Genomic DNA, 18,831 nt, shown 5'->3' on the forward strand with positions numbered 1-18,831 from the left:
CTGACTTTGGACATCGAGGTTCCGGGTTCAATTCATGTGCTGAATTTTAAGAAATTCAGTGACATCCAGTCTTTGATGTTCTCTAGGCAGGACAAAACTGGTCTTATGGAGAATGCGTCTTTTTTGCTCGGCGGGATATAGATTTGACAGTTGTCCGCATAGCAATGGAAGGAAATACCATGTTTTCATAGCTGCAGCTGCACCTGGGGGTCCTACATAGATGTTCACTTTTTGTAAATAGAACTGGTTGCCCTCCATGAACTCTTTCCAACAAACATAATAGTACATGTTGCTCTGAAATTCGTCAAAGAGGAGGGTGCAGTGTTCTGGCATTGATGGCTTTCTTGCGTTGGGCATTATTTTGCGTATCTACTCGACCCATGGCCCACAGACTGATAGCAGTGAGGAAATCTTCTTGAGTGCTAGCGAATAAACAGCAGCATAATGCATTATTTTTGGTTAAGTCAGGACGGCATCATTGTCATGGTGGTTGATGGTTTTTTGGTGGCAAGTCAAAATGTCTCTTCCAAGCAGATTGACAGGAGTTAGATTTGATATCAAGAGTGGGGCAAAGTACTCTTCTTCCTGCTATCATAATGGGAATTGGTTGGGTGAGGGGGATAAGTTGTCTCTTCCCAAAGAAACCTATTGTCTTAATTGATGAGCCAGAGAGGGTGAGCCTTAAGCCAGAGCTCCCCATACAGGAATAGGTGCTGCTTGTGTCCAGCATGAAGTCATGTTCTTCACCTTGGATGATGACAGGTATTGTTGGCTCATCATGTGGTTGTGTTGTTACGGCTGGCGCAATGATCTCCCCCCTCAGGTCTCTCTGGGTCTCTCTACCTGTGGATCCTGGGCAGGTGCTTTCCAGTGGTTGGTGGGACCATTCTTCAGGGTGTGGCATAGATCTCCACATCCCCAGCAGCCTTCAGGGCGGTTGCTCGTTTGTGTGGCTCGATTAGCTGGCAGTTGGCGGGGGACCCTCCTCTTAAGGTCTGCACCTGAGGTTGGCGGGCCTCCATTCAGGCCTCCTGGAAGCTTGCGTTGGTTAGGATTTCCCCGCCCAGGCCTACTCCGGACAGCGTCTTCTTGGAGTTCTTGGAAGTGTAGGTGGATGGCCGTTGGCATCGGAGGCTGGGCAGCGGGGCCTTGGGCCAGAGGCAGAGCTGGCTGGGATATCAAGGCAAGGCAAGTTTATTTGTGTAGCACATTTCATGCACCAGACAATTCAAAGTGCTTTACATAAAACATGAAAAGCATTTCAGAAAGAGAAAGAAAACATTAAGAATCACAAAAATCTAAATCAGGAAGAATAATTAGATTAAAATGATTAAAAGCAAGATAAATAAAAAATAAGATAAAAAATACTGTGCAGATTTCATGCATAGGTGCATGAGAACAGAAATGTTTTTAACCTGGATTTAAAAGTGTCTACATTTGGTGAAAGTTTAAGAAAGGTGCCTTAAGTTGCACTTTGTCTTTTTCATTACGAAAAAAAATAAAAATAAAACTTTGTCTTCATTTAATTTATAACAACATGTTAACCTAATAATTGTAAGAAAACATTCAGCGCAAAATGTCTGGCAGGATACCTTGACATGTATACACTGTACCACTTACAAAATTGCACAAATTGTGTTCTTAAATCCTAAACGACCATATTAGACATTAGGAGTTTTTTTTTAAGGGCAAAAGCATCTTATAAAATAAATGAAGAAAAAGTTCTTTTTAGTTTATTTTATTTTTGCTCATACAAAAAATGAACCCATCCGTGACTCAAAATCCATGACCGATCCGAACCGTGACTTTTGTGATCCGGTGGACCACTAGTGAGTACCAAAGACAATCTCGTGGTACTCATGTGAGTTCTTAAAGCGGAAGTCAACCCAAACATATTTTTTTCAAGAATATGTTCCCAGCAGGCCCACTAGTTGAAACATGGCATTGTGATTAATTTTGAGTTTGTGGAATATAAGTTAAGCAGCAAAATGCAGTTGTTTTTAGCCATCTCTGGGGGTGGCCATTTTGTCTTCTGTCGACTGAAAATGACATCACAACAACCAATCAGCTCAGATTCAGAAAACAGGTCAGCCAGGCTATGCCATGTGAGAAATTGCCAAGAAACTGATGATGATACTACAACGGCGTGTACTACTCCCTAACTTCTCTATTAAAGGGATGGTTGGGCCGGGATGGCCATGTTTTCACTGACAACTTCATTTTATATATTTTTTGATCAGGAAAATGAAAAGAGTTGTCATTTTCTATTTTATCAATACATTTGGGAGAAATTAGGAAATAAGCGACTCCATGAAAAACGTCTCTTGTTAATGGCCGCACATCCATACTAGTGACCACTTCAACATATCAAGAGGATTAACCTCTTCGTGGCTGATTTATATGAGAATGAAGAAATGAGCAGAGCTACATAGATTTATGCTGGGACGAGCGCACACTGCTTCTTTGCTTAAAAAAAAAACAAAAACAAAAAAAACACTGCACACGATTATGACGAGCAAAGCATTTCCCACCAGTCAAGATATTTACAGAGGCTGAAGTGGGAATGAGACGTGCACATTTATTTGAATGAGGAATGGCCCCAGTTTTTTTACCAACAACACGGCGTCCAATTTGAAACATAACAGTCGAAATGGTGCGTTCCAATGCAGCCACACTCGGCTGTGGAGTCGTATGCGCACGTTCAAGACACCCCCAGTGTTCGATGAGATCTTGCCTCACTCTGAGTCCACTCCACTCTCGCGGCTGCAAGCGGTGTCGGACAACGCACGCGACTGCTTTGAAGGCAACCCTGCTTTGAAGGCAACCTTGCGACATGAAGACGCAAGGCTCATGATCACCTCCACACGTTGCGCTGACAGTAAGGAGCTAATGTTGTTGTGCTAACGCCTTTTGTTTAAACGGCCTGAAGCTTGTTGTTGCTATTAGCTGTACCGTTATCGTACTGTTAGCCGGGGAGGGAAGGGGGGGGAATAAAGATCCATGCTTGCCTGATTGCTTGCCCGCTGCCAGTAGCCGTCTGCCTTCTGAGAGTTGACACGAGTTTAGCGTCGCTAAATGTCCGAAATATAACCAGTCGGGGTTCTTGTGCGCATTCATGCTCTTGTCCGCTTCAGTCTGTGTAAGTGGAGAAGCGATCGCCACGGTATTTTTGATTTTGTGGAGGTGATCATGATGAGATCACGTTTTATGTCAATAAATCCAAACTATTTTGCAGAACACTTTTATACTTTCAAAAGAAGGTTGAAGTGGACAAGAGTTGTAGCGACTCCACGCAGCCTTGTCGCTTCTGAGACAAAGTGGGTGGGTTCGGTACTTGACTGACGCGCTGCTATTACGGTGGCTTGACAGTTGAAACACTTAGTCTTGAATGCGCTTTGATCAGTTTTAATTAAACAGTGGCTTTCACGGATACACTCTGGCTGGTTTGATGGTAGCACAATATGGCAAAAACTGTAGCGTAGTAGCTAAGCTTATGGCGAAGCGAAGTGAGGCGAAGCGTAGCGGTCAACAAAAAATACGGCTACCCAGCCCAACTCTCTACCGTGCAGCTGGTAAGCACGCCTATTTGAAATTACCCAACATTCACCACTTACAACATGTGACCCAAACACCAGCCCGTTACCATAGCGACCAAAACACTGCGTGACATAACACTCAATTATGGCGCCTACACACCAGCCCCTTAATTATTACCTAATAATTAGATTATCAAATCAACACAAAATTATGCTAATTGTAACGACAATTCTATAAGCATGCACATCAGTGTCCATTAATGATAATCCATCGTATCTTCTTTCTTCATAATGAAGTCCGGAAAAAATGTCCCAAAAATATATGTCCACCTTCAAATGTGAGCAATAACAAAAAAATGTCTCAGAAAAAATATATACTGTATATCAAAAGTTATCCACCAAACCAGTTTTGCAAGGTGTCCATAAGGTCCAAAAAAGTCACTGCTGAGACTGGTACATCCTTAACCAGCCTCAGCCTCCTGCAGTATACAGACCTTTGTAATAGGCCGGTCCAAACAGCTGGTGTGGGTCTTTGTCTGTACCGGACAAATCTTCTTTGGTCCGGAAAGGTGTCTATTACTCGTCCCATTGGCCACAAGTTCCTAGGCGCTGTGCTGTCCATGAAGAGCACGAGATCGCCGACCTCAAGGTTCTTCCTTGCGCCTGTTCATTTCTGGCGTTCCTGCAGCTGGGGCAAGTATTCCTTCACCCATCTTTTCCAGAACGGATCAGACATATATTGGACCTGTTTCCATTGTCTGTGTGCATACATGTCTGCTGGTTGGAACACCCCTGGTGGTAAGGATGGTGATGTTTTTAACAACAATAGGTGATTAGGAGTCAGTGCCTCCAGGTCATTCACGTCCATAGAAGCCTTAGTGATTGGCTGACTGTTAATAATAGCCTCAGCCTCACAAAGAACTGTATGCAAGCCCTCTTCATTTAGGTTTTGTACTCTCAAAGTGGAATGAAGTACCTTGCGGACAGATCAGATGAGGCGGTCCCATACTCCTCCATGGTGAGAACCCGCTGTTGGATTAAAGCTCCATGTTATTCCCTTTTACATCATCCATCCATCCATTATCTGTACCACTTCTCCTCACAAGGGTCGCGGGGCGTGCTGGAGCCTATCCCAGCTGTCTTTGGGCAGTAGGCGGGGGACACCCTGAACTGGTTGCCAGCCAATCGCAGGGCACACAGAGACAAACATCCGCACTCACAATCACACCTAGGGGCAATTTAGAGTGTCCAATCAACTTACCATGCATGTTTTTGGAAACCGGAGTACCCGGAGAAAACCCACGCAGGCACGGGGAGAACATGCAAACTCCACACAGGGAGGCCGGAGCCGGGATCGAACCCACGACCACTGAACTGTGAGGCGGACGTGCTAACCAGTCGACCACCGTGCCGCCCTTTTACATCATAAAATCCATAATCTGTTTACTGTTCCACTGCTCAATAGCGGTCCTTAGTGCTCTCTCTGCTCCTATGAAATTGGTGCCATTGTCAGAGCGAAGCCGGCACGGTAGCCGACTGGTTAGCATGTCCGCCTCACAGTTCAGAGGTCGTAGGTTTTGAGCCCGGCCCCGGCCTCCCTGTGTGGAGTTTGCATGTTCTCCCCGTGCCTGCGTGGCTTTTCTCCGGGTACTCTGGTTTCTCCCACATTCCAAAAACATGCATGGTAAGTTGATTGAAAACTCTAAATTGCCCCTCGGTGTGATTGTGAGTGTGGATGTTTGTTTGTCTCTGTGTGCCCTGCAATTGGCTGGCAACCAATTCAGGGTGTCCCCCGCCCACTGCCCGAAGACAGCTGATATAGGCTCCAGCACACCCGGGACCCTTGTGAGGATAAGCGGTTGGGATACTGGATGGATGGGTGGATGTCAGAGCGAAGCTCCCGAACTTGGCCTCTTCTGGCAATAAAACACCTGAATGCAGTGATGAAAGAGTCAGTGTCCAGAGACGGTGCAATCTCAATGTGAACTGCTCTGATGGCCAAGCAGGTAAAAATTACACCATATCTCTTGACCATGGTTCTTCTACTCTTTACCTCAAAAGGCCCAAAGTAATCTACGCCAACACGAGTGAATGGCGGTTCATCCAACACAATTTTTTCATGGGGTAAGTCAGCCATCTGCTGCTGAACTGGCACAGTATTTAGGCGGCGACAGATAATACATTTGGATAGTACCTTGCATATGGCTGTAGTTGCACTGGTTATCCAGTATCTTTATCTCAACTTTGACAACATGTGGTTACAACCTCCATGTCCCACTTGTTGATGTATATGCTTGAGAAGAAGCTCTGAAATATGAAGATATTTTGACAGAATTACACAATGTAGATGACCTTTCTCCAAGCTGGCTAGCTCTTCAGGAAATCGCTTTCATTGACAGAATTTGAAAATAGCCAGCTCGGCCTGATCCAAGCCCTCCACCGTAAGACTCTTGACTACGGTGGTCCTCTTAAACTTGATCATCTCCTCTTCCTCAGAGGACTTCTGTTGCATGCTATTGAGGCCCGACTGTGCCAGGGTCGGATGTAACTGTCTCCTCTTCTGCACGCAGGACATAAGACAATCCTTTATCCTCAGGATCCATGCCCTTGATCTCTTTAAACCTGTCCACGAAGAAAAACACTGCAGCAGGTGTGAAACTGGCTCCTCTTCTGACTGTAGTCCATTAACTACTGCCATTTTCTTTACTTCAGGATCTTCAGGGGAAAGCCAACTGCTATTTTGTTGACTGACGGGCCACTCACTCTCATGCTGTAACAGAAAGTGTGGCCCTGAAAACCATGTAGGATGTTTAATAAATGCCTCAACTTTCACCCTTCTTGATGTTATGTCTGCTGGGTTGTTGGCAATGTCAACATACCTCCACTGAGTGGCACAGGAAGCTTTGAGGATTTGTGAAATCCGGTTAGCCACAAATACTTTAAAATGTGAGGGCTTGTTCCTAATGTACTTGAGGACGGATTCACTGTCTGTCCAAAATACAGAGTCCAAAAGACCCATTTCCAGCTCCGTCCTCCAGAGTACATCCATGCGGCTGGCCATAGTTGGAGTTATTAGCTTCATCCCGTGGGATAATTACAGGTTTTAGCGGAGCAATTCAAGATTTTCCCATCACAAAAGCAATTACAATTCTTGTTCTTTGACACAAGAGAAGTGACTGCTCCGTATCCATCCTCACCGGCATCACAAAAATGGTGCAGTTGGGCTGCACAAGTTTCTCCAAATTGAGGTGGTTTCAGACACCTACTAACCTCCAACTTGTCCAGCAGCTGAAAGTCCTGTATTAGTTTTAACCAGCCCCAGGAAACTGTTTCGGGTACCGTCTCATCCCAGCCTATCTCGCTTTTGCACAAGTCTCTCAGTATTTTCTTGGCTGTCAAAATCACAGGGCTCAGCATTCCAAGAGGATCATAAATGGAGGCTATAGTAGATAGTATTCCTCTTCTGGTGAGCGGTCTGTCCTTGTACTTGACCTTGATCTCAAATTAATGGACCATTCAAGTCCAAGCACTCTCTCCACAGCCACAACATCCAAATCCATGTCCAACCGCTCCATGCCTTTTTCTCTGAGACTCACAGGGATGGTTTCCAACACACTCGATGTATTGCTTATCCACTTTGTGAGAGAAAATCCTCCCCTGGAACATAAAGATACTAGTTCCTGGTATAGCGATACAGCTTCTTCCTCTGTGGCTACAAATATGAAAAACAGTTTTGTAACTTGTGTACTGTTTCCTGACTATAGTGACACCCATAGTCTTGTGCACACCTTGTGAGGGCATAGTTAGCACAGCTGGGAGATCATGTAGCCACAAATATATGCACTGTCATCCAGTATTCAGCAGGTTGTTTCTCCAGTTTTCCATCTTGCACCAGAGGAACCTGAGCAAATCTGTTTCATCGGGAGTGACTCTTACCTGGTGAAACATAGACTCTGTCTGCCATTATCACCACTGGTTCCTTCCTGAAGCGGGTCACCACTTCAATCAAAGAACTTGTCGGATCAATACCTTGGAGAAGTTGCGCACTCAGTGATGTTCCCTTGTAACTTGTTCCACAGTTGAACACGACTCTGATTTTTGCCTTTGTGGGATGGTAAACTCCATGGTGTGGAATATACCACACCTTTCCATCAACACGGTCCAGCTCCTTCTCAGGCACCTTCTCAGCATAGCCTTTAACAAGAAGCATGTTTACAAAGGTGTTATAATCGTTGTAGAAAGTTGAGTTCTTTTGCAGCCTCTGTTTGAGAAATTGTTTGAATAGTAAATTAGCCAGCTAATGATCCTTAAAAAGACTCTGCCGTTCCCATCCCTCCCGCGGCGGCGTCAATCCTGGACACTTTTGGGGGGGGGGGTGATCATTTTTATGAATAAGGGCGGGGGGTTGCGGCCGAAAGGGTACCCAGGTCAAGGGTGGAGGGTCGCGGCTGGACCGGCAAAAAAGGGTCAAGTGCCCAGCTCTGTCCTTTAGGCTAGGTTCACACCGCAGGTCTTAATGCTCAATTCGGATTTTTCGAAAAAATCCGATTTTTTTTTGTGTAAGCGTTCATATTACATTATAAATGCGACCTCGGTCTTGTCTGCTGTATGAACACATGCGTCGTCAAAGTGGCCCACATGCAGCAGAAGAAGAGACGAAGTCACAACCGACGTTCTGTTTGCGTAATTAAATGTGGTCCAGCGTGTTGGGGCATTTATACAGTCAAGCAATTAGGTTGCAGGTAAATACAGTATTTGGGGGAAATTATGAGGCGAGGCTTTAATATCTCATTTCATGGAGACATCACTAACGATGACATCATGTTTTAACCGTGCGTAAAAAATGAATCTATCTGAGCCGTGGCTGAATTACTACAATTTCCATAAATGTCCATTTTATGCTTCATTTTTCAAGTGGGATTAAATTAAAGTAAAATATAAAGTCTATAGTGTTACTCAAAACAACTTTGTAGATTCGATCCCCTGCTGCCAGCAGTTTCCCTCTGCCTGCGCGGAGCACATTTTGGGCTCCGGATTACGTCAATGTCGGATATATGCGACCTGGCCGTTCAGACCGCGAACGCATTGGAAAAGATCGGATACGTATCCGATCTAGGACCACATATGAAAGCGACCCAGGTCGCATTTGAAAAAATATGAACTGAGCCATTCGGACTGTCATAAAAAAATCAGATACAGGTCGCATATGGGCAAAAAAATCCGATCTGGGTCGCATTTGCCTGCGGTGAGAACCTAGCCTTAGTATGTTGTTCCAAATAGTAGAGACGGTTTGAGTTGTTTGTCGTGTTTCTCTCAACTCCATTCTCGAATGCATTCATGCATGTGTGGTACTTGAATGGCTCACCATCAAATATAGGAATCTCTCGCTTTGGTAGGGCTGCAAGGCATTGCTGTTGTATAAGCAAAGTTGTTATTTCATTTTGCTTCCTCATAATTCCAAGAATGTCATTATTTTCCACCGTAGGTGTATTTGTATTTGGGATAAGTTGTTGATGAACATACTGTTTATTGGTTGGCTTCATTCTAACCACAGAGCATTCAGTAACTTGTTGTATCAGCATGTCATCTTTTTTATCGTAGTGTGTTGACCTGTTTTTAGTTTTGTATCTTCTGCTGGATGGAATTCATCTGCATTCACGTTGAGTTACTGTTGAGATTTTTCCTTTTTCAAGTATGAGTTCATTCCATTCAAGGCTTTTGATGTCCTTCCTCCCTCCACTTGATGTACTTCATGTTTTGAGTATGTTTAATTGTACCATTTTTTCTGCAATTTCAGTATTCAGTTGTAATTTTTTTTTCGTTTTGCGAAGTTGTTCCTCTTCTTCCACCGCATTTTTCTCATCCAATAATCTTTGTCTTGTGGCTAAAACAGCCAGTTCAACTTCAGTTCTTAAACGTGCAAATGGAGTTGTTGAATGCATGAGATGTCTCAGATGATCCAAATTTTGAAATACTGTCATTTGGTTTTATGTCATCTTCATTTGTATCACAAACATTTAATAAAGGTTGATTCATTTCCATTTGCTCCACAAAAAACTCATTTATTTCCGTTTGTAGTTCAATCTCATTTATCCAGCATCTTCTTTCCTTTTGAAATGCTTCAGTATATTTCATTACACTTGACATCCATTCAATTTGTTTGTCCACATCATCTTGTGGCAGTAATGGCAACAATTCAGTACGAACAATATTAGCATTTTCACAAAGTATATTCAACTTCTCCCAGGCTTTCTTTCATTTGAATCAAGTTTTCCTTTTGTCTCATAAGCGCTTTCATTTTTGATATCATTCCTTTGATTTTATTCACAAACTCTTTGCACTTATTTTGCAGTGTTTCCAATTTAAACACCAACGCTTTTTGCGTTCTCTCCTTTTCCCCGAGTCAGAGCACGAGGGTCCACTATTTGTTTGACTAATTTTAACCTCTGTTCAGTCTTTCCAATGACAAAACACATCAAATATATTTAAATACATCCAGTCTGATAAGTAGATCATTAATTCCAAAAACCGGCATAATTATTGAGACTCCAATCGCGTCGTATTATTTATTCCGCGACACGTCAATCAAGGCGCACAAATAGCGCATGGACATCCTTATCTGATCGGCATTTATCCATTTAGAAACTTCCCAGGAAGAAACTCCAGCATTAAATGCACACAGATTTCTTGTCCACAAGCAAACAAGAAGCAGGTGGCTTACCTGTTCTTCTCAAAGTTGTGTTTGGGTGTGGCGCTGTTCTCCGCGTGACTGTTGCACGGTCGCACTTACTTTGCCGTGCACAAAAAAGTCCCATATGGTTTATATGGCAAACATCATATCCGTATATAGATTGAGTAGGATTACCAGTATATGTCACATACAATATCTACGTGATTATGGCCCATTTCTTACCAGAAAGAACCCATAAATCATATAGGGGATTTAAGAAAATCTTATGTGAATATTATGAGTTCAATATACATTTCATATATGATACAAATAAGTATTTAATAAAACACATACATGAATTTCATAAGAACATAGTAAAGTTTATTTAGGAAATCACTTCATTTCATATATTCATTTAGTAAACAATTTTTAAGTATTTTAGGCAATTTGAACATGTTTTTAATGTTTTACATATGTTTTAGACATGCAATCTAAAATGTTTCATATATGATAAAAACAAGTATTCAATAAAACACAAACATGAATTTTATAAGAACATATTAAAGTTTATATAAGAATTCACTTCATTTCATATATTCATCTAGTATATAATTTATAAGTACTTTAGGAAATTTGAATATGTTTTTAATATGTTCTACATATGTTTTATACATGCAATCAAAATGTTTGCTATATGATACAAATAAGTAGGGCTGGGCGATGACAAAAAAATGACATTGCAATTTTTGGGGGGTTTGCGATGTATATTGCGATGTCAAAAATAGAATTTTCACTAGATGACTTGAATAGATTTGTTTGGGAATAATTTGGTTAACTCACCATGACATCATTGTATTCATATAATATCGTTTAATCCAGAATAAGGGGGTTCATCTGTGAATGATGATTGCTGTGTATATAAAAGGGATCACAGTGATCATGTCTCTGTAACATAATAGATTATTTAACATTGTATTTCACACTTCAATGTAAACAGCAGCAAAATATTAAACATATTGTAAACAAAAAATAAAAAGAGTAGGTGCACTACACCCTTGAGTCATTTCAAAAAATAGAAGAAAATAAAAAAAACTCTAAAGTAGCAGCAGAGTTAACACCTTAACTACACCTAAACTAAACTATGAAATATTTAAAAAATGAAAAAGCAGGTGAGGTCCACTGATAGTGAAGTGGTACACACGCCTGAGTTGTGTGCGGGCAGCGTGGGATCGATTCCCGCTCAGTGACAGTGTCTATGTGTGCCCTGCGACTGGCTGGCGACCAGTTCGGGGTGTAGTCTGCCTTCGCCCATTGACGGCTGGGATAGGCTCCAGCAATTCCCCGCGACCCTGTATAGGATAAGCGGTTTGGAAGATGACATGACATGACAAAAGCAGGTGTACTAGCGCCTGAGTTGTTTACAAAAATATAACATTAAGATAAAAAAAACTTTGTGAAACTGCAGCAAAATTGTAAACAAATTAGAACAAAAATATTAAAACTTAAAGAGCAGGAGCATTAGTCCCCCGAGTTGTTCACAAAAATATAACAATAACTAAAACGCTCTGGAAAACATATTGCATCTGTGATTTGTCTGTGCTGTTTGGACTTCTTATCATAAGGAGTTATGCTAACAAAGGCGTCTGTAATTGTTTTTCGAGTACAGATGAAGTTTCACCTCGGGTCCCACTTCTTAGTTTGAACTGCTCATACAGGGGCTTGTGACGGTGTTTTTGCAGCAACAACGGTGAGGCACTGTTGGCAAAGGATGTTTTGTTGTTCTGAATCTTCCTTTTTATAGCCGAAATACTTTCAGATTTTGGATGTTGACTTTCTTTTGGGGACTGAAATCCACTGCCGCCTCTGCCGTTCCTCTCTCCTCACCTGTTAGTTAGGGGTGGACGGATTGATCCAAATTTTGAAATTATCGATACTAAGCAAGTACTTGGATCGGAACAATACTATTGTCCTGGGATCGATACTTCGCTCCTCCACCAATTTCCTCAAAGCGCCGCTTCTCTGCGCAAATAGCGAACAAATTTACACAAACATATGAAAAAAGCTCACCCTACAGAAAGCAACGAGCTGCAAGCTAAGTTGAGGGAGTAGGAGGGGGGAGATCCCCAAGTCAGAACACCCCAGCGGACAGAGAGACAACGTATAGAGAGGCTGGGGTTTACTGAAAGTATTTTGATCTCTCCTAATACATATTTTCAATATTAAACATGTTTTCTGTCATAGGTTTTTCATACATTTGGATAAGTAATGAAAAAGCTAACATTTTGTAGTGGACTAACCCAAGATTTTTGTTAGTCTTTTTTTAAGCTTTATTGTAACATTTAATTCCAATTTAGATGATGGCTGAATTAATGTTGTTTCCTTAACATTGATTCAACAAAAAATCAACAAAAAGTGCATGTAGGTTCTGGTTTAGATGATGGTTGAATCAACATTGATGTTGTGTGCTATATGGTTGAAAAGCAAACGTTGACCCAACATTTTATCAATCTTGCGCTTTCTGTATAATTTCTACTTTAGGTTTCAACGTAGATTCAACACTTAAGCCGAACTGTATTTCAACATTGATTCACCCATATTTTGCTATCTGGGTAGTTTTGTCTCAAATAGCCATTAAGTTAAATGATGCTATTGCGTCACAGGTTACGTTACCTTCCACCAGAGGCTAAATGTCTACTATCGTCACAGCTAAGTACAATAATGAGCGATTTAGCTCTAAATTTTGATAAAGTGATGTTAGCAAGATGCGAGGAAAGGACAATGTTTTCCTGTCAACTCAAATGTGTGTATCTGTTGCTATTGCTAACTTGCTACGTCGCTGATCGTTCCAACACCGACACGCGAGGCCAATTTAAACTTTCGGGAAGGACGAATGGCAAAGATGCACATCAAATACAACTTTCTATTTATGCATTAGAGAAAGCAATATGTAAAACAGTAATCTTCCCTAAAACTTACTTTATTCAAAAATAAACATCATTTTGTCATTAAAGAAACCATTATGTCACAACCGAAACCTTTCTGTATGTTTCGGTAGTGACTGTTTCGGTTTTATTTTTCCCTTCAAATTAAGATAAAATATGGAATAGAATATAGTTAAAATCAAAAAGATCTATGTATGACATATGTATCTATCTATGTGTTATATTATTTAAAACTTACTTTATTCAAAAAGAAACATCATATTGTCACTACCGAAACCATTGTCACTACCGAAACGTTTCGGTAGAGACGTTTTATGATAGTTGTTGACAATACCCAACAATGCTAGACACAATGTGGCTACCACAGACAGTTTTGAGCACGTGGACAGAGATAAAAAAAAAAGAAGTAAATTTAGCATTAAAATCAAAAGTGCTCATTTTATGGCCAAATTGAGGTGTTCGGTAGTGATGGTCCTAAAAACCACATGCTGATTTTCAAACTTTGGAGGGCACATAACTTAATAATGCTGTCAACTAATTTTCTAAAATTTGATTTTCATTGTGGGACAGCAATTTCAACCAGTTCGATAGAATGGCTCATATACAATAGACCCCGGAAAACAGCCGAAAATTGTCAGTCTCAGGTCGGATCGAAAGCCAAAGAATGCTAATGTGTCTTCAAGCGGGTTTTGAAAATGGACAGAGAGGGGGCTTGCCTAACATTCAATGGAAGGTCATTCCAAAGGGAGGGACCAGCAACAGAGAGGGCTCGATCCCCTCTGAGGCTCCGCTTAGTCCTTGGCACCTCGAGCAGTGCCTGGTCTGCAGACCTGAGGCATAGGAGTGCGTAGGAGTGGAGGAGCTGGGAGAGGTATGCTGGGGTGAGGCCATTTAATGACTTATAAACAAATAGAAGAATCTTAAATTGAACCCTAAAATGCACTGGAGGGCAGTGAACGGAGGTCAGAATGTGCTACATCTTCCGAGCTCCAGTTAGTAGGCGGGCAGCAGCATTTTGGACCAACTGGAGACGTTTGAGAGAGAACAGCCCGACGCCAAAATATAGTGCATTACAGTAATCTAGCCGAGATGTAACCAAGGCATGGATGACTGTTTCTAAGTGCTGATGAGAAAGGAGGGGCTTTACCTTCGCCAGCTGTCTAGGATGAAAGAAGCTGGACCTTACAACAGCGCTGACTTGCTGGTCCAATTTAAGGTCACTGTCCAATTTAAAGCCCAAGTTTGAGACTTTTGGCTTTAGATATGAAGCCAAGGGACCCAGGTCAACAGGGTGGGATGGAGATGAGCCACTGGGATCGAACACCATAACTTCATTATCAGGCTTCTCAAGAGCTTGCTGATGAGCTGATCATTTGAATCAGGTGTGTTACAGCAGGGAGAGATGGAAAATCTGCAGGACAAGTGCCTTCGAGGACCGGAGTTGGTGACCCCTGTTGTACATCTTATTTGGAGTGTTTAATTATTGTGTGCAGCTGGGCAATGCACTAAAATGCTGTATAGCCTCAACAATGTATTTTGATCATCACGTCAATTCATTTTGTATTGAGGACACAGATGTGTTCATTTGGATTTGTGTTGATGATCTGGCTTTATTACAGACCTTATAATAGACAACACAACTACAAAATAGCGATGACCAAATGCAAATCATCCCCTACTGTTATTGTTGCTGAAATTATGTCGATGTCATTAGTGATGTGCCTGAAGATAAATACAGGAATTCCTCAATTTACGAACGAGTTCCGTTCCTACACTGGCGATGTAACACAGATTTCCGCATACGACGGATTTCACCGTTAAAGTTTACATTTACGTCAAAAGACATTGTATAAAAAAACCAAAATACATAAAATAGAATAAAAAGCATAAGATGCTGTACCTTAACTTTAATGCTGAGAAGTGAACGGAGAAGAAGGGGAGGAGCGTGTAAAAGGCAAAGATACTGCCGGCGCGCAAACAGACACGATCGAGACAATCTGCGCATGCTCACCCGCAAGGAATGCTTGTCTTTGTAGTACAGGAAGTGCTTGTATGTGGACGTGCGTTGTTTGGCGCGCAACCCACCACAAATACACAAGCAGAGGTAAAGAAGCTCAGAGACATTACACAAAAGCACACTTTTGGAGCGAGGAGGAAACCGTCTGCTTCATTCCTGTGGTGAATGACATGAACGTCAAGTGTTTTGTTGACAGTTGAAAGTAACAAGCGGAAATGATGTCCATTCGAGTCATGACACCGTGTATCGCCGTACACAGTGTTTTATTCAAATGCAGGAGCAACAATGTCCGCTCAATCATGTAAACGGGTTATTGAGAATGTTTCAGAAATCAGAATTTTTACCTTAAACCGAATATTGACTGCATGTAAACGTACCGGTAGTCACTATGGTGCTGGGGACAAAATGACGGAGGAGGCATGGGCGCCGTAAAGTCGAAACGTCGTAGGTTGTAATTTGAGGACTTCCTGTACACATTTTGTGAAACTTTCACTTCTAATTATTAATATGTTTTTGGGGAAGGGGCAATATCCTTAGCATTATAGAATTGTGGAATAATCCAATTATTTGCATTGTTTTGCAACTATTTGCTATGTTCATTTAATCCTGAAATTTGGGTCAAAATGGAATAACCCAATGTGTTGTGTTCATTTCACCCTAAAAGTTGGGTCAAAACTGAATAACCAAATTTTTTTGGTTCAAATTGACCCATGTCTGGGTCGGTCCTTTTTTAACACAGCAATTGGGTCAAATTTAACCCCAAAATAATTCTTTTTGACCCAGCTGTTTTTAGAGTGCAGTATCCCAATGTTGCCAGGGCTGTGAGGGCCCTAGATAGCTGCTCGTAACTATTGAAGTGAAATGTTTTCTTCTTCCTCCGTGGAGGCAAAACAAAATAATTGAGAAGCACTGCAAATGTGTGTTAATGTGGGTTTGTGTAATAGGTATATTCAATCGTTCAGAGCTGGTGCTTTTCAAAGTAGAAATGTTATCCAAAGTTCTAACTGTTTAAAAAATAAAAGAACAGCTCCTCCTCCTGTGTGGTGTGCTGATCATTATGTTCAGCAATTCAACTCAGCTTTTTACTTGACCACGTTTAGCAGTGAGCCAGTTCTACAAAAGAAATGTAACGTTTATACATTTGTTTGGACAATTAATAAGACACAACTCTGAATCGACAACGGCAGTCTATCTGTCTTTCGCTCCGTTTCTCCCTGTTCGGCTCCCTGGCAAGCGAGGTGCAGCTTTGGAGGGCCGCTTGCGTCACGAAGCTGCATGCACGTTGATCCAAATTCCCAAGCCATGGAAACATTTATTCCCATCCTGTGGTTAGTAGTTTAAGATGATGGAATAATTGTATGTATATTGTTGTACATATGTGATCATATAAAAACACATTGCTTGCGGTAAACTGCTTTGAATTGAGCTACGCCCACAAACTCAGACACTGACCCATTCACCACTGTACACATATTAACCACTCCATATTACGTATTATCATGACTTCTGCCCGCTTCTTTTATCTTACTAAAAGGCGCAGAAGGGAAACAGAATGTTGGATGACCTTGGTGCGTCTCTCCATACAAAAAAGTCTTATAAAAATAGCATATGAAAATGATCAGTTTCAACTGAATTATATGCGGATCTTATGTGCTGAAAAACATCCATATACAAATTGCATGAAATTCATATATTTTATAATCATGTAGTCCACTGATAGTGTAGTGGTACACACGCCTGAGTTGTGTGCGGGCAGCGTGGGATCGATTCCCGCTCAGTGACAGTGTCTATGTGTGCCCTGCGACTGGCTGGCGACCAGTTCGGGGTGTAGTCTGCCTTCGCCCATTGACGGCTGGGATAGGCTCCAGCAACTCCCCGCGACCCTGTATAGGATAAGCGGTTTGGAAGATGACATGACATGACATGACATAATCATGTATGCCATATGTCTTACTCAATACCATCAGTCTTATACATTTTGTATAAAGAAAGTAGCTGCCATCAAGCCCCTTGTAAAAAAGAGAACGCTGGATGAGTCCTTGTTAGTAAATTATAGACCCATCTCAAATCTTCCCTTCATATCAAAGATTGTGGAGAAGTAGTTTTTAATCAACTCAGAAAAAAGAACTCAAACAGACTTTTTGATAAATCTCAATCAGATTTCGAACCTCATCACAGTACAGAAACAGCTCTTATCAAAGTACTGAATGACATAAGATTGAACACCATAAGATTGGTGTCGGTGCTAGTCTTATTGGATCTCAGTGCAGTATTTGATACAATTGATCATAACATACTGTTGAACAGATTGGAAATTTGAGTACGATTAAATGGAACAGTTCTAAATTGGCTTAGGTCTTACTTAGAGGAAAGGAGTTACTTTGTGAACATTGGAAGTTTTGAATCAGATCGAATGGCCATTACGTGAGTTCCTCAAGGGTGAGTCCTTGCATGGGCCCATTCTGTTCAGTCTGTGTATTTTAACTTTGGGTCAAATGCTTCAGAACACCAATGTTGGCTATCACAGTTATGCAGATGACACTGAGCTTTATATATCAATGCCCCCAAATGACAGCAGTTCAATCAGCGTATTGTGTCACTGTCTAGAACAGGGGTCGACACTCAAAGAGCCATTTCGACCCGGTTTTCATGGAAAAGAAAACACTAAGGGCCACAAACACAAACAAGCGCAGAGTTGAAGGTCCCTTTCAAATAAATTAAAAAGCTGAACTTCAGCTATCCATCTACCAAACAAAAATGCCTGAATTTATTACAGTGGGGAAAAATGAGCACTATTTAATTGAGCAATGAAAATAAATATTTGCAAAATAACCTAATATGTATTTGTGTTTTGTGAGGATAATCGGATTGGATATTGGATGGATGGATAGATAGATGGATGGTTTGGGTCCTAAATACATGAATGAATTGCTGATTGAATATAACCCCTGTGGGCCTCTGAGATCTGCAAACTTGGGTCAATTAGTGGAGGTCAGAGTTCAAGGTAAACATGGTGATGCTGCATTTAGTTTTTATGTTGCACACAAATGGAATAAGCTGCCAACAGAAGTGAAGTCAGCCCCGAGTGTTAATGCTTTTAAATGCAGGTTAAAAACGTTGTTTTTTTTCTCATACCTTTTGATTAAGGTCCTCTAAACCATCCATCCATCCATTATCTGTACCGCTTCTCCTCACAAGGGTCGCGGGGCGTGCTGGAGCCTATCCCAGCTGTCTTTGGGCAGTAGGCGGGGGACACCCTGAACTGGTTGCCAGCCAATCGCAGGGCACACAGAGACAAACATCCGCACTCACAATCACACCTAGGGGCAATTTTAGAGTATCCAATCAACTTACCATGCATGTTTTTGGAATGTGGGAGGAAACCGGAGTGCCCGGAGAAAACCCACGCAGGCACGGGGAGAACATGCAAACTCCACACAGGGAGGCCGGAGCCGGGATCGAACCCACGACCTCTGAACTGTGAGGCGGACGTGCTAACCAGTCGACCACCGTGCCGCCCCCTCTAAACCATTTAAAATTATTTTTTCTTTTCCACTTATTTCTTTACTTTTATAAATGTTTTTAAAGTTTTCTGCTAATATGTTTAAATGTTGTCAATGTACGTTGTAGTAATTTTTGTTAGCTACTTTAGGCGTAGGTGTTGTG

At 41.7% G+C, this 18,831-nt stretch overlaps 1 long non-coding RNA gene across 1 annotated transcript; it reads right to left on the reverse strand.

Moving 5' to 3' along the window:
• Nucleotides 1–31: 31 nt before the first annotated feature.
• LOC147148093 (uncharacterized) lies at nucleotides 32–10,332 on the reverse strand. The gene is made up of 3 exons (XR_015086408.1): nucleotides 10,258–10,332; nucleotides 7,473–7,730; nucleotides 32–1,170 (listed from the first exon to the last, which is right to left on the reverse strand). It is a non-coding gene; the product is annotated as an uncharacterized LOC147148093 (long non-coding RNA).
• Between the last annotated feature and the right edge of the window lie 8,499 nt (nucleotides 10,333–18,831).

The sequence above is a fragment of the Filicampus tigris genome, chromosome 4 (assembly GCF_054856515.1).
Source record: "Filicampus tigris isolate MCC_2025a chromosome 4, RoL_Ftig_1.0, whole genome shotgun sequence".
Lineage (NCBI taxonomy): Eukaryota > Metazoa > Chordata > Actinopteri > Syngnathiformes > Syngnathidae > Filicampus > Filicampus tigris.